This window comes from Rattus norvegicus, chromosome 2, assembly GCF_021556685.1.
Source record: "Rattus norvegicus strain SHRSP/BbbUtx chromosome 2, alternate assembly SHRSP_T2T, whole genome shotgun sequence".
Lineage (NCBI taxonomy): Eukaryota > Metazoa > Chordata > Mammalia > Rodentia > Muridae > Rattus > Rattus norvegicus.
In genome coordinates, this window is record NC_141535.1 from 186,001,601 (window position 1) to 186,025,128 (window position 23,528).

At 48.6% G+C, this 23,528-nt stretch overlaps 2 long non-coding RNA genes and 3 other non-coding genes across 5 annotated transcripts; 2 read left to right on the forward strand and 3 right to left on the reverse strand.

Annotated features, from left to right (window-relative positions):
- Window positions 1–945: 945 nt before the first annotated feature.
- Window positions 946–11,638, reverse strand: LOC134485656 (uncharacterized). Its single transcript, XR_015676584.1, has 2 exons — window positions 11,572–11,638; window positions 946–1,643 (listed from the first exon to the last, which is right to left on the reverse strand). It is a non-coding gene; the product is annotated as an uncharacterized LOC134485656 (long non-coding RNA).
- On the reverse strand, window positions 3,225–3,295 carry Trnag-ccc2 (transfer RNA glycine (anticodon CCC) 2). Its single transcript has one exon. It is a non-coding gene; the product is annotated as a tRNA-Gly (tRNA).
- Window positions 11,299–11,462, reverse strand: LOC120101355 (U1 spliceosomal RNA). Its single transcript, XR_015679489.1, has one exon. It is a non-coding gene; the product is annotated as a U1 spliceosomal RNA (small nuclear RNA).
- Window positions 11,639–15,513: 3,875 nt separating the features above from the next.
- On the forward strand, window positions 15,514–20,218 carry LOC134485657 (uncharacterized). The gene is made up of 2 exons (XR_015676580.1): window positions 15,514–15,580; window positions 19,285–20,218. It is a non-coding gene; the product is annotated as an uncharacterized LOC134485657 (long non-coding RNA).
- Rnvu1-27 (RNA, variant U1 small nuclear 27) lies at window positions 15,690–15,853 on the forward strand. Its single transcript, XR_015679555.1, has one exon. It is a non-coding gene; the product is annotated as a U1 spliceosomal RNA (small nuclear RNA).
- Window positions 20,219–23,528: the final 3,310 nt, after the last annotated feature.

Genomic DNA, 23,528 nt, shown 5'->3' on the forward strand with positions numbered 1-23,528 from the left:
AAATAATCTATATAGAGTACCTAGTTCATGTGCATGAATTAAAGAATTTTTAAATATATACCACTCCAACCTCAGCGCAAAGAACATGCGATTTTTGAAGGGTTGTTACTGGTGATGGAACTAGTGTTTCAGACAAGTTTTTTTTTTTTAATTTTTAAAAAGAAATTATGTGTAAAGGTGTCTCAATGGCTTGTATGTCTGTGCACCACCAGTGTGTGGTTGGTACCCTGGATGACCAGAAAAGGGTACTGGATCTTCTGGAACTGGAGTTATGGATACTAGATTTAGAGCTGCTATGTGGGTATGGTCTTCTCAAAGAGCAACCAATGCTCTTCACCCCTAAGCCATCCCTCAGCTCCCTAAAGCCAAGTTTCTTACTGTGTTTGCTCTATGGAAGAGACTGTTACAGCTGGGTGTGCTGCAGTGGTGCATAACTTTAGTCCCAATACTCAGGCGGACCTCTGTGAGTTGGAGGCTGTCCCGGTCTACAGAGGGCGTTCCAGAACAGCTATGGCTACTCAGAGAGACTCTGAGGTTCCCCTCAAGTCTGAAGCTTCCCTGTACAATTTGCAAGCTTCCCAGTCTCCTCAGTTATTGGCAGCTTCCCAGAGGCTACAGCTTTGAAAACCAAGTCTGAGGATTCGGGCAGGAGTGGGTTGAGTTTATGTGTCTAAAGTGAGATTCTGGAGCCTTGGAACTAGTTAATTGTGGGGAGGAAATTTTTTTCCAGGATTTTAATGTTCTGAATAAGATTTTTAAGTCTTTAGCTGAGATGAGACTTCCTTAACGTACTTATAGAAAAGTGCGATATGGATATGGATTAGGGATGGGCAAAAAATAATAGCTATGGGGTCACCAAGTGTCTTAGAGAGGCCTGAACCAATCACATCTGGAAATAGATTTGTGGAATAGGATTTACAAGACACTAGGAACCGAACGCGAGTCTTCAACTTTTTAAAAAATATTTTATTTACTTTATATCCCAATCTCTTCCCCCTCCACTCCTCCTCCTCCTCTGAGAGAGTGGACCCCATCCCCCCACCCTGGCGCATCAAGTCTTTTCAGTGCTAGGCTCATCCTCTCCCACTGAGGCCAGACAAAGTAACCCCATTAGGAGAGTGTTCCACCAACGGGCTTTAGCGATACGCCCCCTGCTCGTTATTGGGGAACCCGCATGGAGACTGAGCTGCACGTTTACTACATGTTGGGGTGGGGCTCAGTCCAGGCGTCTATGCTCTTTGGTTGGTGGTTCAGAGCCAAGAATCCAGGTTAGTTGATTCTGTTGGTCTTCATGTGCAGTTCCTATCCCCTTCAGGGGCCTCAATCCTTTCTCCAAGTCTTCCACAAGACTCCCCCGAGCTCCATCCAATGGTTCTGTGGGTCTCTGCATCTCTTTCAGTCAACTGCTGTACGGAACCTCTCAGAGGGCACTTAATGCTAGGCTGCTGTCTGCAAGCACAACAGAGTATCTTTAATAGTGTCTGGGATTGGTGCTTGCCCAGGGGATGGGTCTCATGTTGGGCCGGTTATTGCTTAGCTATTCGCTCCATCTCTGGCAACATCATTCTTAACAGCCAAACCATAGATCTCTCCAGTCTCCTGCTGTCTCTTTTCCAGGTGCATTTCGCTGCCCTTCTGGGTCCCTTGAGACATGGAAGAAACAAGAGACAATAAAGGATTCACCTAAGAGGCAGAAAAATGTCATTTGAACACAGCTGTGGGGATTACACGTAGGTACAGCAAACCTTAAAGCAATCTTGAAAATTGTTAATATCAATAAACCTAATTTGACGGCTGGAGGAAAGGTCTAGGAGCGGGGCGTTTTCTTGATAATCGGAGCTCTCTGACATTAAGTGAAGAGTGATCTATGTAAATGAATGATACGTGGAGCTGCGGTGTCAGCGCCCGCTTTAGAAACCCTGGAGATTTCACCATTGTGGGAGAGAGCGCGGGTCCCGGGGCAGGCTGGTGGTGGGACGGAGCAGAGGAGCGACTGAGTAGCGTGTGTCCGAGCATGCACTGAAAGTGGCTGTGCGTTCGGAGCGCGGGGCTAAAGAGGCTGAGTCGAAGGTGAAGGTGGAAAAAGCAATCTTACCTGGCGGGAAAACATTATTATTCTGGGCTGGGCTGGGCGGGGCGGGGCGGGGCGTCCTAGGAAGAGACTGATTCATTGCATCTGGGATGTGCAGATTCCCGTAACTTCCGCAAACGGGAGAAGTCGGCTCCCTGACTTGTATTATTTGGAGCTGCGTTCCCGCTTTGTCCTTATAATTTGTTACAAAAAAAATCATTGGTGAGAGTTTGTAAGGGTTTTGTTTATCGAGCCTGCCTCTGTTTAGGACGCTGAGCGGGACCCACAGGGAACAAAGATCCGACAGTTCTGGTGTGGTTGCTGGGAGTCAAACCTGGATTCTTCGAAGAGCTCTCATTCTGAGCTGTCTCTTTAGCTCCTTATTAGAGAATTTCCTAATGAAATTTAATCTTGGCGAAAGTCTTAAATTAAGTAAACAGTGGTCTTCCCACAAAAGGATTTTACGCTGGTGAGACGTTGGAAACCTAAGACTTCTATCTGACTTCTTACTCAACTGCCTCCGTGCAGTGATACTGAGAAAGCTCAGGCAGGATCCCTAGGGATAAAAACTTTTTTGGTTGGTTTGTTTTTTGTTTTTGTTTTTGTTTTTTTGAGACAGGGTCTCACTATTTAGCTCTAGCTGGGCTGGAGCTCGCTATATAAATTAGGCTGACCTCCTCCTTATGTCAGGCTGACCTAAAATCACGGAGATGCTGCCTGACTGCGGAATGCCCCAAGAAACCCGAGTCACTCCTTGTATCTTCCAGCCAGAAGTTATCACATAACTCAGTTACAGATAGGCAGAAGTTTCCGGATGTAATTCTTCCCTGAACACCTTCTGCCTGCCCATATTTTTCTGGCCTAGAATATTGGGGGGATGCCATCTCTTGCCCTAAGAATACAGCCCTCAAGATAAGGTGTCTGAATGGAAACAAGAAGACCTTGAAACTAACTGAAGAGCTGTGATAGCAATATTCGGAATTTGTAAGTTTGTGCCTGGATTCCTTGATTCATAAGATGATATCTGCTTGTGCCACTGCTAGTCAAGTAGTGTTAAGATTTCCTGGCAAAAGAGACCGAAAAGATGGGCTTGGATCCTGATCATTGCACCAAAAAATATGCTGAAGTCAGAGAGGGAACCAGAAAAGGATGTTGCATTGGCCGGGAATCGAACCCGGGTCACCCGCGTGGGAGGCGAGAATTCTACCATTGAACCACCAATGCACCCTTGAAGATAGTTTCTGACAACACATTGAGAAAAGGTGTGAGAGCCACGCATTTCCCCCACGAAAAGTTGCAATGTAAATCAATGTATTCTCGTGATATTCAGTATTTTTCAGCGTTGAGGAGAAAGTACCCTCCCACACGCTAGGCTGTGAAAAGGCCAAGTCCTCTCACCTGACTCAGTCTGAACCAGATTTGCTGCTCAAGAAGTTTCCGAGCATGACCTACAGAATTCCTTCTACTTCTCCTTGCCACGATCTGGGAGTTTCAGCTTATTAGACAGGAAATGCTAGTTTCAGTTCTTAAGAGCCTTCCTTGTGGTTTACCAGTGCAAGGCACACTCAGTTCAGAAGTAGTCAAAAACACACTTGGTGTACGTCCTGGGGACAAGTGAACATCACCCCCATCTGTGTGACACGGACTGACAAACCCTTCTCTGAAGGGTGACACATTCTGTTTCCTCTGTTTGGACAGGAAGGAGGGAGAAACTTGAAGAAAGGCCGGCCACTGTCCCCCAGGTTTGTGAGCTGTTTACTTTGCAGGGCACACAGCGTCCTAATGAACAAGCACTGTTCTTCTGGGATGTTATATAGGTGAGCAAATGTGGAAAAAATAGCTAGTAAATGAGTATCACCTGTGTGTAAAGCCATGCCATCCTTAAAACCACCCAGGAGGACAAGAGCAAAAAGGAAGAGGCCTAAATCCACCCACACGCTCATCCCCTCCATCCCCACTTCAGAAACCTTACTGATGCTTAAACCTGACCGAGAGGGAAAGAGAGATCAGAACGGTGGCTGTGTATGTGGAGTGGGTGATGACTAAGGTTACCTGCACAGTGCGGGTCGATGGAGGTCAACGCTCTCTCTATCCCTTGACCTAGGTGATGGCTCATTTTTCAGCCACACCCAGAAAATAATTGAAGAAAGTCATCGTGTTTAATTTTATTCTATCAAGTAGAATTTACTTAAGATACTGGAACAGCGGAATGAGAGCTGTGATGTCATGTCACACTTGACTAGCAATGCCCAGGCAAAGAGAAAAGGAGGAGGGGGAGGGGAGGAGGGGGAGGGGAGGAGAAGGGGGAGGGGGAAAAGGAGGAGGAGGGGGGAGGGGAGGAGGGGGGAAGAGGAGAAGAGGAGGAGGAAGAGGAGGAGGGGGAGGGGAAGGTGATGAGGAGGGGGAGGGGGAAGAGGAGGAGGAGGGGAAGAGGAGGAGGGGGAGGGGAAGGTGATGAGGAGGGGGAGGGGGAAGAGGAGGAGGAGGGGAAGAGGAGGAGGGGGAAGGGAAGGAGGAGGAGAGGGAGGGAGGGAGGAGGAGGGGGAGGGGGAGGAGGAGGAGGAGGAGGAGGAGGAGGAGGAGGAGGAGGAGGAGGAGGAGGAGGAGGAAATTGTGACACAGAAAGAACGGATCTGGTCACTCGATTCCATCAACCTAGGCTCCACAGGAGACAGACTGATACACAGCCCCTGGGTTTGGTTTTATTGGTTTTGTTTTGTTTTGTACTTGACTCAGACTGGAAAGCCAATCCAGTTCTTGTGTTTGCCAGGCCTGTGCCAACTGGTTTCCCTTCTCACTCTGTCCTGCCACAATGGCACAGTGATGGGAAGATTGTACCACAAGCAGAGGTCAGGGGGCTGAGGCTGGAACCTGAATGCAGGCTGCTGCATTTCCATGCAGTTCAGATACCACAGTGCAGTCACAGGCCACAGTGAGGCAACGCCCAGAAGAAGTCAGTATCTCTCCACAGGACATTTTGTATTTCCCAGTGTTGAGGGGGAAACGCTCTTCTACCTGCTAGTCTGTGAAAAGTCTTCTTACCCTTCGATCTGGGCCAGGTTTGCTTCTCAAGGAGTTTCAGAACATGGCCTACAGAATTCCTTCTACTGCCTGCCATGACCTTGAAGTTTCAGCACATTAGAAGGGAAAAACACCAATGCCAGGTCAAACCCCTGGTTCTGAAAAGCTTCCCCTGAAGTTCATCAGACCCAAGTAAGAATAGCACCAAAGTGGAGGATCACAGAGTGTGAAAATGTTACAGGAATGTGGGTGAGGGGTGACAGCTCTTCAGAGCTAGAACCCTGGAGTTCACTCTCTTTAGAACTTGCCGTGTCCAGTGGAGTTCCCACCCCACCCCATCCCAGAATATTTCAACCAGAAGGAAATTACCACATCATTCAAACTGCAGTTGGAGCCCAGTGACCTGGCACACTGATACTAATGCTCAGCTTTAAAAACAGAAACTTCCAGGCCCTTCGAAGCCTTCTAACAACTGGAACTGTTTCCTGTGCGGCCACTGACTCAGCTCCAAGGAAGGCTTGCCACAGAGACCTCTTAGGTTTCTGCTATGCTGCTCATCCAAGGGCAAGGAAACCTTGATAGTTCAGTGATTTTCCTCTCTCCTTGCTTCTCCTCCTGTCTTTACAAAGCTTGCTTTCCTTTTAGCAGTTGATGGAAATTAATCTAAGACTGCAGTTTGCTTCGCTGCTGTGAGAGGGATGGAAATCGGGAAGTAGCAGTGGGAGAACCTTCAGTTAGTTACATCCAGAAATACCCAGCATTCCTCTGCAAATACCCAGCACTCCTCTGCAAATACCCAGCACTCCTCTGCAAATACCCAGCACTCCTCTGCAAATACCCAGCACTCCTCTGCAAATACCCAGCACTCCTCTGCAAATACCCAGCACTCCTCTGCAAATACCCAGCACTCCTCTGCAAATACCCAGCACTCCTCCAAAGATTCCTGGGACTCCTCTAGAAATACCCAGGACTCCTCTTCTGCAGGCTGACCAGGGTCTCAGAACCAAAGAGTTCCTCCTGAGGCCCACATTTAGCTCTGTCTTACCCAAAGTTCTGCTGCCCAGCTGCAGAGAAACCAAACAGAAACCGCCAAGCACAGGAAAAGGGCCCTAGTTCTACACCTGACACAAGGAGGGGAATCACTGTGTTGTGGGGGACCACATCTGCTCTCTCCCCTGGTTTTCCGACTTACCAAAGGCAGAATAAGGATGGTGGAGGGGAATCATGGGCAACTGCTTTCTCATTTTATTAAACATTTTGATTATACATTCTCTTGTATTAGAAAGAGAAACAAAATGGTTGTGAGAGCAAGTCTCCAGTGTGCTGTATCCCTTTCACCCACAGTTACAGTTAATTGCTGGGAAGTTCTAAGTCAAAAGACTGTATAAGAGCGCCATGTTGTCTGTCCTTGCCTGTCGGCCCCAGCACCGACATGGTACCGAGAATCGGGCGAAAGCCTACAGGATGAAAGAAACACGCACACACACACACACAGGTTATCGTGTCAAGCCAGGAGAGGAAGAGAGGAAGAGAGAGAGAGAGAGAGAGAGAGACAGACAGACAGACAGAGGAAGAGTGAGAGTGAGGAAGAAGAGTGAGAGTCTCCTGTAGCTTTATTCACCACTTATATACCCAAGTCTCCAGGTAGAAAATAACTGGGAAGCACAGTGGGAAACCCTGGCTCTTGACTACCTGGCTCACGACTTGGGGGTGGGGGGGAAGACCGACTAGGAGACCTGAATTAATTAGGGAGAAATCCGAGAAGATCAGCCTAAATCTCAAGGATAAAGGCTGAGGAAGCAAAAGGCAGAAGTAAATTGACCACCACCCAGGTGTGGTCCAGGTGTGTCAGTTCCACAAGCATCAGCGGGGCTCAGCAGAGGTCATGCAGTGGAGACACCGGGTGTTTACTACTTGATCTTTTCTTCCTGTGCCGTAAATACATGGGAGAGGCCTCTATCCAACAATCCCATGACTTTAACTGTGGCCGTACAGTTACAAAGCGGCCAGGCCCAAATCCAATATGGCTCACTACACTCGCCCCCCCCCCCGGGGGGGGGGGGGAGTAAAGTACTCACAATGCATGGTACCCTATGAAAACGTTTTAAAGGCCTGTACTCTGTTCCAAAGATTGTCTTTTTGGTTGGAACTAAACAAGTGCATGTTGCTGATGGGTGTAGAGACAGGTCTCCATTTCATACGTTTTTCGGCAACACTTTCTCACTGTTAGGAATAAACTGTGCTTCATGTGTGGTGTTCAGGGAACGATGTTGTCCTCTTAGTACAATAGAAAGACTTTTGGATAGCTTGCTTTTTGTTTTTAAACGGACTCCAAACTGCCAGTCTGTAATTCCCTACGTAAGCCAAGCTGGCCCCATTTCACCTGAGGCTCTGTCTGCCTCTGGGTGCTGAGAGGAAAGATGTATACCAACACCCTTCCCCAGCCATTTCTTAACACGTGAGTATAAATCAAAATGGCTCCATTTAAAGTTCTGTGGGTTTTGCCAACTACCTGTTAAGATCTTAACAGTGGGAAATACAGCAGCAGCTCTCAACCGTCCTGATGTTGCCACAGTTCCTCATGCTGTGATGATTCCCCCCTCCCCAAAACACAAAATTGTCCTGGTTTTACTTCAAAACCGTAATCTTGCTACTGTTGCGAATGTTTCTGTGTTTTCTGATGGTCTTAGGGGACCACACTGAAAATCCGTTGACCACTCTCCTAAAGGATTCATGACCCACAGTTTGCTTGTCTCTGGGCCTTCAACATTCCAGTTCTCCGGAAGCCAAAAGGTTCAACAAACTCACCTGGCGAAAGGGAGGGGCGAGGCGTCTCCCCTGGATCATGGATCCGGCATTTTTTCTACACAGATGAGGTACGGGGAAAGGGTGACATCTCCTCCTCCCAGATAGCAGGTGATCGGTGCTCTCTGGTTGGCTGGGGACCGGTAGAAGGGTAGATAACGGCGACGACATCATCCTTGATGTCATGGACTGACGTTGGCACGATATATGCAGATGGGGGGAGGGGTTGCGGTGTCCGCAATTGATGCTGAAACGCAAGGGATTTCGCACGCGACATGGGAGGGAATGGCGGTTCGGGGGTGTTTTGTTTTTGTGGCCTGACCAGCTCCCAACGTTCCAGAAACTGAATCCTGACGCTGAGAACAGTAGTGGTCTTTAGCAAGTTTGCTTATTAATCCAGTGGAGTTCTTGCTTACTCAGGTCGCGTCCTCAGCCTCTACCCACCCCCTCCCCCGCCCCGCAGGCCGGCGCGCAGGTGGGTCGAGCCACTGCACCGGGTAGCGTGTCCTGTGGCTTCTTCACCTTTTCCAGAGCACACCAAGCACCTAGGGACACACCCGCACACGTGCTCCGAAAGAAAGATTCTGCCACATGGCTTCAAAAGAATGTCCGGGAGGCCTTTTAGTCCTACGAGGACTACAGAATGAGAGAAGCAGACCTGTTTTGTTTGTTTTGTTTTGTTTTGTTTTGTTTTGTTTTGTTTTGAGGAGTGTTTTCTACCTTTCTGAGCTATTAAAATCTGGCAAAGGGGTTGGGGATTTAGCTCAGTGGTAGAGCGCTTGCCTAGGAAGCACAAGGCCCTGGGTTCGGTCCCCAACTCCCGAAAAAAAAGAACCAAAAAAAAAAAAAAAAAAAAAAAAAATCTGGCAAAGGTCCTCACTTGGGAACTCCATGAGCACTAAAACCAAACCCATTTCCCTGCCTCTCTGGGCAAAGTGGCCTAGTCCTTTTGTCTCCTCTAACAGCTGTGTGAACTGTTGAAAACAAAAGCCTAGCCTGTTTATCCAGGCCAATAAGAGACCTACTGTGGCAGGCTGAGGCAAGAGGTTAAATCAAAGGTTAAAAAGGATTGCAGACAGCTCATTGGAAGAGTGCCCACAACCTAATCGAGGGTACAATGAAACCTTAGAACTGGGCCACTCCACAGGAGAAAGCACAGTTTATTGGTCAGTTTTAAAGTTCTGTGACAATCTCTCAGGAGCAGAGATAACAGGAAAGGTGGAGAAAGCCTTGTCAGTTTTAAGGTGAGCAGATACTGCAGGGGAGAGAAGTGTGCAAGCCAAAACAGCCGGGGAACCAGTGTGGAACAGGTATGTGGTAATGGAGACATTGGAGCCTGGGAAGTGTGGGGACTTCAATGAGGGTTATGGGTTTATATACAGAACTAAATGCCTGGTTGATGGAGGGAGTTGGCTGTAAGTACGGATGATGGATTACTGGCTTCCTGACAGACACTGGTAACATAGATTCTATCCCAAGGACTGAGAGAAATAGCAGGAAAATGGCAGAATTTGGCAATCTCAGTGGAATAAGGTGCTTAGCAGAGGACCTTGGAGAACATCGATGCCCGGAAGAAGAGGGATGTGAGAAAATGGAACAGAGACAGACAGCCACATCCGACATGAAATTTCAACCTCGAGATTTGAAAACAGGGTAGCATGGCTCCTGAAAACGTCCTCAAAACCACCTTGCTGCTCTACCACTGCAAAGAAAGCCCACTGCGTATTTGTTTAAAACCAGAGGAGAGATCTCATGAGATGCCTAAGACTGACACAATGCCCCCATCACTTGCTGCCTGCTGCGGTTGTCAAACAACCACCTCCAGATAGCCACCTTGAAACAGAACAAAACCATTCTCATGCCTTTTGTGGTGATGTACGCCTTTAATCCAGTCTCGGGGAAGAAGAGGGAGGTGGAGGGACCACCATGAGTTCCAGGACAGCTCGATTTACCTAGAGTTCCAGGCCAGGTCCAGCTATTTAGTGAGATCCTGTCTCATAAACCACAACAAAAAATGAAAATGTTTATTACATTTTCGTTTATCTTCAGTATGTGTGTCTGCAGGTATCCCAAATATCCGTCTTCACCATCATTGCCTTCTACTCTTGGGTTGTTTTGTCTTTTATCTTCGCATACTTTCCCTCTCACTATCCCTTCCACAGCCTGTTAAGTAGCCGGTTGTCAACCTTTTGAATTACAAAATTGGAAAAAAGAACTAAATATGTTTCAGTGGCCCAAAGGCGCATATGACAGATCACAAGTGACTGTAAGACCAGCTTTGGAAGAATCTGACCTCCTACCTCTGAGAACATCCACACTTCACACTGACACAATTAAAATAAATCTGAGAAAATTTTAGAAACATACACCAAAGAGACCATAACGAACCCTCCATACTCCCACCACATGAAAAGTACTGATCTGGGTCATGATACGTGTTAACGTCGTCGTCTTTTGCAAAAGTGGACTCATTTAGCGAGTGCAGTTGAAACCAATCAGGAAAAGCATAAAGGTGGCAAGGTTTTTCTCTGTAGCACCTGACGTTGAGAAACGGCTTTTAGTAACAGATGGCCCGAGGAAAATAGTATCCCAAAGAACTCGAAAGGCCGGTTCGGTCGGTTTGTGGAGAAGGAGGCTAAGGCCAGTTACCCTCCAGATAGGGCCTTAGCTTCCTTCTGGAGGGAGAATCTGGAGCCCACAGGTGCCTTGAGCCGGGAGAGCAAGTCGGAGCTGTAGGAGAGAGCTAGCCTCAAGAGAAGGAGCCGTGTGCTCTGAATCGGAGGGGCTGATAAGTTCATTCGTCTCAGGGGACAAACATACTGCGGGTTGGGGACCCTGGCCTGGTTTCTGAGAGGGGCGGAGAGGCAGCCAGATAGGGCTGTGTGTCTGCGTAGTCTAGGAGCCTAACTGCAACACGTTGTTTATCCGGGCAATCGAAGGAAGGGTCTGGGACATGTTGAGCATCGTTAGATTGGAAGGGCATTTTTCGTTCGGTCACCCCCAAGCATCCCCTCACCAACCCTTAACTCCGCTCCTAGATCCTGTCCGGGCGGGATCTCAAACCTCACAGTCGGGAGGGAGGGCAGAGGTAGGAAGACCTCAAAGAACAAAATCTTCGAGTCTTCCAAGTGTACTAGCTGCCATCTTTCAGTTTATCTAGGGAAAAGGGGAATCGACTCTTAAAAGTCAAAGATGTCGTAGGTGCTTGTCTCTTTAGAATTGGCCTCAAGTGGCTTAAGCAAGTCTCAACCTCAACTGGGGTTGGGGAGATACGCAACCTCAATATGTGCCTTCGCTCCTTTTCCCCGGCTCTCCCACAGTCATAAGACTGCAGAGCTTGTGACAAAGGTGACAACAGGGAAGACAGCTTAGGAAGTCTTACTTTCTCATACCAGAAATACCAGGGGAGAGCGCGAACGCAGTCCCCCACTACCACAAATTATGCAGTCGAGTTTCCCGCATTTGGGGAAATCGCAGGGGTCAGCACATCCGGAGTGCAATGGATAAGCCTCGCCCTGGGAAAACCACCTTCGTGATCATGGTATCTCCCCTGCCAGGTAAGTATGCTTTCCCACCGCACAGCCCCGACTCACGGACGCCGCCACTCCACTCTTAACGCACGGTCACTAAGCTACACACGATCGCCATACCACCCCCTGTCTCATTCGCCATACCTGTGCTCCTCTGACACCCGCGGACCCGCGCTCCCTTCCTCGCCGCGACGAAATCCCTCGCGTTTCCGCAGAGAGCGCGGACCCGGCAGACCCTGCGCGCCTCTCATCTGCATAGGCCACGCCCAGGTGACATCAAGGATGACGTCTGGTCATCTATCTTTCTGCGCCTTCCTGGCCGCCTTCGGATTCTTTGTTTGTAGTCTACGATTGTAATTTCCAAGCATTTTCACCTGATCCTTATTTTTCCCCCTTTGGGAGGAGGAGGGGGGGGTATCCGTGTGGCTCCGGCTGGTCTGGATCTGATGCAGCAGAAACTTCCAAGTAGAAAAAATTAGTGCTCTGAAGGTTTACTAATAACTAGGGCTCGAGACTTGGTTCTGTGGTTAAGAGCTCTCGTTTGCAAAGAACTCGAGGTCCATTCCAAGCATCCACATGGAGGGTCACCACTTCCTTTAGCACTAGCACGTGTGGTGCACATGTGCACAGACACACATGAAGACAAAACACATGCACACAGAATAATAATAGAAAATGATTTTTTAAAAAAGAGTTATGGGAGTTGGGGATTTAGCTCAATGGTAGAGCTCCTTGCCTAGCAAACGCAAGGCCCTGGGTTTGGTCCTCAGCTCCTGAAAAAAAAAAAAAAGACCTGAGAAGAAGAGTAATATAAAAAAGTGTTATGTGGCTTGAGAGATGGCTCAGCAGTCAAGAACACTAACTGCTCTTCCAGAGGTCCTGAGTTCAATACCAAGCACCCACCACATGGTGGCTCACAACCATTTATAATGGTGTCTGAAGAGAGCTACAGTGTACACATATACATACAGTAAATAAATCTATTTTCTAAAAAGGAGTTACTGATACACATGCTGAGAAAAATTAGAATTTAGCTAAAGGAAGGTTGCTTCCAGTATAACTCAACACAGGTAGGGCACTAAGCGGGCTGGTTAGAAAGTAGGAGTAAGATATTGGTGAGGAGGTTTCTGCCTGTGAATGTTTGGACATGGAGGACGGGTGGTAATAGTAACGATTAAAGCATTCTTAGGGTCTGCAAACTCTACTACACCCACAAAGTGCCTTCCTGGGGGAGTTAAAGTGATCTGTGACAACTAAAAGAGAGATGTGGAAAAGCTAGGGGTGGTAGAGGCATTTGGCTTAGAGCAATTAACAATTGGCAAAGTGACAGAATTTCATAAGACAATGGGCAAGACCACAAACTAGTAGTGAGTTTGACCTGGGACTAACACACAAGCAACATTCTCCAAAGCAGTCAGGTAGAACATTATTCAGTGCCCTGTCCTGCAGGGCAATGGACCAGGGTCTGGAGTCCACCTGGGGGAGAACGGGGGACAAGAGATACAAAGAACAGACAGCAAGTCAAAAGTCTGATCAAGCTGACTTTTTCTCAGGCGGAAGGTAGAAGCAGGATGTGGGGAGGGGTTAGGTAACCACAAAGGAATGAGCCTAGCTCGATGACCAGGATGTTGGCTGGGTAAATTGGTCAGTGGGAGGAACAGTAGGGTGGGTTGCTTAGTGACCTGACCACCAGTGCTAAGCGACCTGACAACCAGATTTGTTCTATATTGAGTTCAAGCAGAACTGCAGGTGCAGGCCTAGGAAAGGCTGCTGTGATCTAACGTAAGGCTACAGTGTAGCTGCTGTGATCTAACGTAAGGCTACAGTATAGCTGCCTCTGATCTAACATGAAGGCTGCTCCCAACAGCTCAGTAGCTGACATGCAGAGGCTATGGTCTGAAACAAGAGACCATATGAAAGGAAGCAGGACCAAGATTATTAATAATGGGGGATCCTAGGGACATGAGAAGTCTGAGGAGCTTTGGACAGTTTCTTCCACCATGTCTATGTCTAGAGTTTGAGAGTGGGATGTGTATCCTGTATTTTGGTTGTGCCTGATGGGCAGGTGTGATGAATGCTATACTAGCATTTACCAATAATCCACATCTCCCATCTGGGATGCCTTCAGTCTTTAATTAGAATATAAAAGGTTTTATCATTTGTTTGTGCAGAGATAGAAGTCCCATCACTGAAAATTAAGCCTGACAACTGTGGCCATTTGAACTGTACCAACGAAAAGCTGTTTGTGAAAACGGAGTGAGGTTTTAATAAAATTTGAGTCCATGGTAGAAGAGAGAAAGTGTCACAAAATTAACTCTGCAGGAGGAAGTTTCTATAAACTCCAAGTGGGAGCTGAAGACAAAGAAGCCCAGGAGGGCACAGAGAAGATGTGTCTTCCAGGACAGAGCTGAGAGACAGGAGGGACAAGGTCACAGAGGCCCAGAAGGGCTTAAGGAGGCTGTGGGGCTTTATAGGCAGCTCCGAGGGAGAGGAGGAAAGGAATAGGCCGGCTCCAGCAGAGAGAGAGGAGCGAATCTTCACTAGAGCATTGCCCAGACACTGAGGACCCAGTGAAGGGTTAAAATTTCTAAAAGTTAGTCATGAACAAAGTCCAGACATGCCTGAGAGAATTTGAGATAGGGCTCACTGGCCCGACTATCAACTCCCAAGGACACTGGCCATCTGGAGCCACCCCCTCCCCTTCCTTCACTCCCTGAGGATGGGTCATCCCCCTGCTGCAGTGAGATGAGTTGCCCTGCCCACATTGCTGAGATGCTAGATTACACGTATGCTTTGTTGATGTAACTCCATGCCAAAAGTAACTGTGCACCCTTTGTATTAGCCGATTATGTGTATTCACACGAAACCCCTGGTTTTCCCTATATAAGCTCCTGCCTAGAGAGGCTCGGGGCTTGACTCAATCTCCTGTGTGAGATACGTGTCAGCCCGAGATCTCGTAAATAAAACTGCCTCTTGTTGATTACATCAAGACCGGCTTCTCGTGTTTCCTGGGGGTACTTCAACCCGTGACTGGAGCGAGAGTCTCCCCAAGTCTGGGGGTCTTTCACCAGAAAGTATAGCAGGCTCCATGAACCAGGGAGAAAGGCTCCAAGTAAGTCAGGAGACAGGGCTAGTTAGAGCAGCAGGCAGACATACACTGCGGACTCTAGGCTCTAGGATAGACCAGAGAGGCCGACTCTAGAATCTGGAACCCAATATGATAGGTGGCAGAAGCCAGCAGAAAGAAATGGAGAGTCGTCAGTATAAAATGTTGAAGGTTCTAGCATCTTCTAGCAAAGCTAACTGGAGAGAGAGAACTCTGAAAGCCGGTAGTGTTCACAGACCCTTGTATGTTAGCAGATGTTGTCGGTGGCAAAGAGAGAAGACTGTGGTCGTGACTTAAAGGCTAACCTTTGATTTGTGCATAAGAAGTCCAGCTGCAGCCAGAGCAGAGACAAGAAGCCCATCCTTGGATAGGCCAAGATCTAAAACAGATTTAAGAATGACATCATAACATAATTCAAGATGTGTCTAGGAGCCTTCAACACTCCATCTCTAGGCTAGCAGTAAAGTTCAACAAGCCAAAGGGGCAGTGGGGTGACGATGGTGGCCGTGGTGGTGGTGGTGGCCGCGGCGGCGGCGGCGGCTGCAGCGGCGTCTCCCCTGGGTCAGGGATAGCGTGTGGTCTATACAGATGAGATGCAGAAAAGGAGGTGGCAGAGCGACATCTCCATCTCCATCTCCTTCTCCTTCTCCTCCTCCCCTCCACCTCGGGGAACCAAGTCTCGAGCCCTAGTTATTAGTAAACCTTCAGAGCACTAATTTTTTCTACTTGGAAGTTTCTGCTGCATCAGATCCAGACCAGCCGGAGCCACACGGATACCCCCCCCTCCTCCTCCCAAAGGGGGAAAAATAAGGATCAGGTGAAAATGCTTGGAAATTACAATCGTAGACTACAAACAAAGAATCCGAAGGCGGCCAGGAAGGCGCAGAAAGATAGATGACCAGACGTCATCCTTGATGTCACCTGGGCGTGGCCTATGCAGATGAGAGGCGCGCAGGGTCTGCCGGGTCCGCGCTCTCTGCGGAAACGCGAGGGATTTCGTCGCGGCGAGGAAGGGAGCGCGGGTCCGCGGGTGTCAGAGGAGCACAGGTATGGCGAATGAGACAGGGGGTGGTATGGCGATCGTGTGTAGCTTAGTGACCGTGCGTTAAGAGTGGAGTGGCGGCGTCCGTGAGTCGGGGCTGTGCGGTGGGAAAGCATACTTACCTGGCAGGGGAGATACCATGATCACGAAGGTGGTTTTCCCAGGGCGAGGCTTATCCATTGCACTCCGGATGTGCTGACCCCTGCGATTTCCCCAAATGCGGGAAACTCGACTGCATAATTTGTGGTAGTGGGGGACTGCGTTCGCGCTCTCCCCTGGTATTTCTGGTATGAGAAAGTAAGACTTCCTAAGCTGTCTTCCCTGTTGTCACCTTTGTCACAAGCTCTGCAGTCTTATGACTGTGGGAGAGCCGGGGAAAAGGAGCGAAGGCACATATTGAGGTTGCGTATCTCCCCAACCCCAGTTGAGGTTGAGACTTGCTTAAGCCACTTGAGGCCAATTCTAAAGAGACAAGCACCTACGACATCTTTGACTTTTAAGAGTCGATTCCCCTTTTCCCTAGATAAACTGAAAGATGGCAGCTAGTACACTTGGAAGACTCGAAGATTTTGTTCTTTGAGGTCTTCCTACCTCTGCCCTCCCTCCCGACTGTGAGGTTTGAGATCCCGCCCGGACAGGATCTAGGAGCGGAGTTAAGGGTTGGTGAGGGGATGCTTGGGGGTGACCGAACGAAAAATGCCCTTCCAATCTAACGATGCTCAACATGTCCCAGACCCTTCCTTCGATTGCCCGGATAAACAACGTGTTGCAGTTAGGCTCCTAGACTACGCAGACACACAGCCCTATCTGGCTGCCTCTCCGCCCCTCTCAGAAACCAGGCCAGGGTCCCCAACCCGCAGTATGTTTGTCCCCTGAGACGAATGAACTTATCAGCCCCTCCGATTCAGAGCACACGGCTCCTTCTCTTGAGGCTAGCTCTCTCCTACAGCTCCGACTTGCTCTCCCGGCTCAAGGCACCTGTGGGCTCCAGATTCTCCCTCCAGAAGGAAGCTAAGGCCCTATCTGGAGGGTAACTGGCCTTAGCCTCCTTCTCCACAAACCGACCGAACCGGCCTTTCGAGTTCTTTGGGATACTATTTTCCTCGGGCCATCTGTTACTAAAAGCCGTTTCTCAACGTCAGGTGCTACAGAGAAAAACCTTGCCACCTTTATGCTTTTCCTGATTGGTTTCAACTGCACTCGCTAAATGAGTCCACTTTTGCAAAAGACGACGACGTTAACACGTATCATGACCCAGATCAGTACTTTTCATGTGGTGGGAGTATGGAGGGTTCGTTATGGTCTCTTTCTGTATAAGGTGCATATAATGAGGCCAGCATATAATAAGCTTATAATAAGAGCATTTGTGACAAGTTGTCACCTATTATAGGCTTTTTCTCTGGTTTTAAGTAAAGACAGTTAACATTTCGTAGTGTGGTATGAAGGCACAATGATTCTGGGCATGTTTTCAGGGAGCTAAGCTGCCGTTGGTTCCAATTTTTGGTTCTCTTTCAAATCCCATGCCACTGTGGATCTCTCCAGTTTTCTCACATCCCTGCCTTTCAGTTACTGTAACTAAGGCTAAGCTGAGTGGTTTGAGGATTCAAACTCTTCTGCTTGCTACCCAGGTCAGCTTCAGATTAGCTGCCTACATCAGGGGCGATTGGGTGAATTCAGAGTGGTATGATCACAGACTAGGGAAAAAAAAATCTACCTTTAAAGAAGTGTTAAATTAATTATTCATTCATCTTCGTATGTGTGATGGCCACGTGAAGTTCAGAAGACAAAGTAGTCTGGCCGGTGACCTGTACTTACTGAGAGATCTCGACAATCCTAAATTCTACCTAAACTGTGTTCCTCTTATAGTGAGGATAGACCTTAAGGCCACCCTCATGCTGTGAGGAAAGCATTGTTCCTCAGAGCTCCAACTCTTTTTTTTTTTTTTTTATTTATTAAGTAAAACAGATTCTATTAGTTCGGTGAGGGCCACCGGATCCTTAGAGAAAGGGGGGTTGTGCTGTTTCCAGTTATAAATGTCGGCTGCTGAGAATGGCCAGTATTGTGTCTGGCCGCCGGCCCCCTCTTTTTATCTTTTATTCAATAGCCAGACACTTCTGAATTGCCCAGGCTGGCTGTGAACTTGCTCTACACAGGCCTTGAACTTGTGATCCTCTTGCCTTAGGCTTCGAAGATTATAGGCTAAAGCCACAAGTCAAGCTCCTATCATGGTTTTAAATTTTAAAATTAAGTTAACTGTCATTTCATCTAAGGACACATGTGGAACTTCCTGTTCTCTTCCACCGTTTCCCTCCTCCTGGCCCCTTATAGATCTGGGCTAAAGCAGGATATGTGGACTACACTGTAGATCTGACTCCTCATCGTTTTCAGAAGGAGTCTTAGTAGGTACCTTTGACTGGCCTAGAACTGTCTAAATAGACAAGGCTGGAACTGAACTCACGAAGATCTGATTGCTTCTGCCTTCTGAGTGCTGGGATTACAAGTGTGAACTACCATAGCCAGCCTTATTTATGTTTTTTTTTTCTTTTCTTTTTTTTCGGAGCTGGGGACCGAACCCAGGGCCTTGCGCTTGCTAGGCAAGCGCTCTACCACTGAGCTAAATCCCCAACCCCTTTATGTTTTATTTTTAAGTTTACTTTTATCTTATGTGCACTGAATACACACACACACACACACACACACACACACACACACACATCTGTGTGCATGTGTGTGTATATATGTGTGTGTGTGCATATGTACATTGCATGGATGTGTATGTACCGCATGGTTGTCCTATGTCTACAAAAGTAGATGCCCTGAAAACCAGGTGATGGTTTTTGCATATGCTTGGCCCAGGAAGTGGCACTATTAGAAGGTATGGCTTTGTTGGAGGAAGTGTGTCACTGTGGGGTGGGCTTGGAGACCCTCCTCCTAGCTGCCTGAGGTTGCTCAGGCTGTTCCTGACTTCCTTTGGGTGAAGATGTAGAATTCAGCTCCTCCTGCACCATGCCTGCCTGGATGCTGCCATGCTCCTTCCTTGATGATAATGGACCAAACCTCTGAACCTGTAAGCCAGCCTCAATTAAAAGTTGTTCTTTATAAAACTTGCATCGCTCATGGTGTCTGTTCAGAGCAATAAAACCGTAAGACACCAAGTTACAGACGGTTGTGAGCAACCATGTGTGTACTGGAAACTAAACTCTCCAGCCCCTTCTGTTTTTTGTTTTTGAGACAGGACTTCAGGTAGCACAGGCTGTTCTTACCTGTCAATGATGCCCCTGACTTTCTAACATTCTTGAGCCAACTTTCTAAGTGAGTAGATTACGAACACAGGCCACTACATCTTCATTGTTTAGCTGTTCTCTGTAAGTGGTGTGTGTCTTTGATGGCTCTCCTGACACTTCACTCATGAAGTCCCAGAGCCACTAACCATGCTACATGGCAGTGTGTCCCTTAGGACAGTCTTTCTTTAAACAAGGAGGTTTTTCTGTGTATAGGGTCCATTCTCCAAGACCCCTAGTGCACAGAGAAAATAAGGACTTCAGTTAGCAAAAGGGAGCACCAAGTTCCCTTGGGTAGGTTCCCCTCCTTTCAAGTCTCTAGCTCCTTCTTAGGCTCCCTGGCTCCTGCCTTCTGGGTTTCTATCTATCCTACACCAGACCTTAAAGTCCCTGTCCCCCATTTTCTGGGCCCCCTTCTCATTTTCTAGGTGTCTGCTCCCCACTCTCTGGGTCTGCTGGCCACCTTGCCTCTGCAGAGCCCAGGCTGAAGATCATTGGTTCCAGCACAGACTGTGGCAAAGGAGGAAGACAGAGAGAAGACTCGGGATGAGGATCTCAAAGAACTCAGTGGCCAGAAAGCCTGGAAGCCCCTACCCACGAGGGATGCACGTGAGAGACAGACAGGACATGAGAAAGTACGGAGCACAAATGCAGAGGAAGGGAAACTATATGAATCGCACATTGGAGCCATGACTCTCACAGCCCTTTCCCGGCCCCATCACCCACTGGGAAGTGCTCTGAATGAATGTTCTTTGTTGCTTCCTATGCATGGGTTTCTGCTACAGCTCCTTTTTCTGGTCCACAATGACCTAGAAATCCCAGCAGATGCTCTCTAGACTCCCAATTCACAGGTATAACTGAAAGAATAAAGATTTTTAAACTATTCCACTGACCCTGCTGTGAGGGCCAGTCCACCTCACAGCAAAGAATAACATCACATGTTATGGGAAAGTAGTCCACCTGGCCTCCATAAGGCCTAGCTCAGCATAAACTATCCAGCCTCGATAAGGCCTGGTTGAACATTAGCCATCTGGCCTCGTTAAGACCTGACCTGATGTAAGCCATCTGGCCTCGATAAGGCCTGATTTACCAGTCCTGAGAAAAAAAGAGTTGGGGTCAGCTCGCCCCAGAGGCAGGGTAGCTTGGAGTTGGACTGAGCCCAAGCTAGATCATGTGTGCCAATGTAAACAAACTAGTGAAATTGCTTTGCTTTGTGTGACTGTTGCCAACTACCTATGTAATTTTCCCTATAAATACCTTCCCCTAATTGGGCTCGGGGTCAACTCCTCTGTCTCCTGTGTGAGATAAGTGTCGTCCCCAGAGCTCTGGTGCCTCAAATACACCTCTTGTTCATTACATCAAGACTGGTTTCTCGTGAGTTCTTGGGGGTTGCGTCGTCTCGAGATTTGAGTGGGGGTCTTCCCCACCCTGGTGGTCTTTCATAGCAAAACCCTGCTCACCCACCACTTAGGACCACAAGGACCCAAGGGCTGAGAACAAAATGGGGACAGGCTGTTAAGAACCAGATGCACCTGCTCTGTCCCTACTGGGTCTCCATCTCCCCCAGTCTCTCTCTGCCCTCTTTGGCTTCACTCCTGTGTTCCTCTTCTGTGTACCCAACAGTGGGAGCCATGGCTTACTGTTTCCCCACGGACACCTGCCCTTTCTGTCCATCCTCATCCTCTTTCTTCCCATCATTTCCTTTGGGCTCTGTCCCCTTTCCAACGTCACTGCTGCTGTCCTGTATGGATCCCTGCTCTCTGCCCACATCTCTCCATGCATCTCTGTGACTCTCAGGATTCCCTCCTGACCACACACCTGCCCTCCACATTGGCTTCCTCAGCTTTCCTGCATCTCATCTCCTCCAATCTCTCAGCCTTTGCTATCTCTACTGTGAGGTGTGTCTCTGGGCCTGTCTCTCCTTGTCCCTCTCACAGTCAACGAAGCAGGCTGGCATGACACAGACCTGTGCTAAGGACGAACACACAACTCTTCAGTGGTGGCTGCACCCGGCACACTGCCTGGACCCACTGAATGGGAGCTTTCCTGTTTGGGGCACAACGCCTCAGAGACAAGACATTATAAAACCGATTGTATTTAGGTTACATCTCAGCACTTATTCATGCTGCACACCCTGTGACACAGAGGACACTTGTCTTCTCTGTGCAGCAGCCATTCCTGGGCTGGGGGATCCCAGAACCTGAGTTCCCAGCAGCCCTGCTCCTCAGGACCTTCAGAGAACCTGCTACAGCCTTCAGTCTTCCGCCTGCTCTTCAGTGATGAGCTTTCTCTTTCCCTAGGTGGTGCAGAGGCCAGATTGGACCAGATTGCAATAGATAAAGGCAGGTTGGTAAGGAGGCAGCTCTCGGTGGGTTCACCGACCTCACAGGTGGAGGTCAGTGAAGCTGCACATCCAGGCTAAAGCAAGGGGTCTTTATGGGTCATTGGTGCGGGATGCTGATGTGTATCTAGGAGCTGGAATGTGTCCATACACGGTCACAAACTGAGCCCCAGGGTGGGCACTCCTGGGTGGGTTTCTGGAAACTCAGAGGAGTGATGACACGTTAGCCCGGAGTTTTCTCCAAGCATTCGGGGGAGTTTTCTCTTTGTGGGTGGGGTAGGGGGAAAGGAGGCAGATGGGGTTTCCTAGCTTGGGAGGGAGGCAGGGAATGAGCAGGCTTCCAACCTAACATCAAGTTCATTTTCAGGACAGGAGAGCCTCCGTCTCAGGGAGGAAGCAGGTAAACCAGAGGATTCAGACATGGGCTCTGATGAAGAGCAGGCTGTACAGAAGCAACGCTAGGGCCAGAGGTCCGGGGCGCACTACTAACACTCAGGGAAACCCAGCCAACCCAGCCAGGCTGCCTGTCCACCCCCGACCCCCCAACTCCCCACCCCACCCCTGTGTTCCTGTCTCCAGTGATAAGGATGCTCCTCCCTCTCTGAATCTTAGTGAAGGCCCCTCCTGTTGACAGAACTATTAGAGCAGTGGTCCTCAACCTGTGGTCACAATGCCTATTAAGTCACATATGTGACATCTTGCACATCATACATTTACATTACAATTCATAACAGTAGCAGAATTACAGTTATGAAGTAGCCACAAACCAATTCTATGTTTGGGAATCTCTACAACTTGAGGAAATGTATTAAAGGGTAGTAGCCTTAGGATGGTTGAGAACCACTGTCTTAGAGAGCTGTAAACTCACGTCCACACAGCAAATCATCTCAGACAGGGAACAGAGAACAAACCAAAGTGGGGAAACCGCCAAGGCCATACCCTAGCCAGCGAATTTGGTGGGGTTACTTACAGAAGCAGAAACAACTCAAGGACAGCTCATCATCAAAGCCCTTCACAGCATGGACGGCAGTTCACAAAAGCTGGGAGCCTGGAGTGCACTGCACAACCTGCAGGCAGCTCAACAGGTAGGGCAGTGTGCTTGCCAGGCGGCTCAGGTGGTCTGAAAGTCTCTCTGCAGTTTTCACAGCATATGTATATGGTTGTGGAGGGAGGGCCCTAGAGAATCTGGTCAGTTTCAGGGACTTCCTGAAGCTATTGAGTTGTTTATTGCTTGAACATCCTTGCAGGATGCACTGTTTCACTTCATTTCCCTTTTAAAAAGCATCCTGTGTCTGAACTCCCTGTTAGAACAGCTGTTGTTTACTTCCCCTTTAAATCTGCCTCTTAGACAGAGAACCTCCAATACGGAAGGCCTTGGTCTCCTACGAACTGCTCAGCAGCAGCACCTCTCCCATGAGAGTCTTTGGCACCTGCTTCCAGGGAGAAAGGTGGGGGAGGAGTGAATGCCCTTCCGGCTTCTGTGTAACATGATTAATGTACCAAGGTGCCATGTTTAGGTCCAGTGTGTTCCAAACCCATCACACCGAAGATGCACACCCCAGAGCAGTGGTCCTCAACCTGTGGGTCGCAACCCCTTTGAAGTCACATATGTGACATCTTGCACATCATACAGAGTTCAAAATAGTGATACAAGTGACTATGAAGGTTAACCTCAAATGCTTATGTCTATACAAAGGAATGCGAGTTTGTATACACAATATACTTTTTCTCTCGTTTTTATATCCAATGTTTTGTATGAAAACCACAGTTCTCTGAACTCTTCAACGTGTCCCCTAAGAAATGCCATTATCCATGAATGCAGTCGTTGGAATGCATCTCTGATAACTATTGCTTTTCCTTGATTCTCTCATTCTCCACAAAAGGCTCTCAAACCCACCTTCGAGGGGAACTTGGGGCTTGTGGTTTTCCTCCGTAGGCCCCGCCAGGGAAGCCAGCAAGGAGTTACTCATCCGAGACCTCTGAACAGCAACCTGAGCCTATACCAGAATCAAGACTGGCTCTAGCCGGGAAGCTTCCGAGGCGAAGGCTGACTGACTCTTGCCTGGGCCTCCCAGGGGGAGCTCAGGTACAGCTCTCCTCACAGCACTACCTGAAAGCAATCATTAAAGCAACATCCAGGGCGAAATAGGCCAAGTGTGGAAAGGCATCTGCAGCTTCTGCTCCAGCCTGCACCGCTGGAGACCCAGTATCCAGGCACTCAAGGGCGACTGTTCAACTATGCAGGAGCCAGCGACCAAGGGATTCAATAAACTGGGGTCCAGTGGGTGGCCTATGATGCAGATGGGCTCACTCTAGTGTGGTGTGAGGACA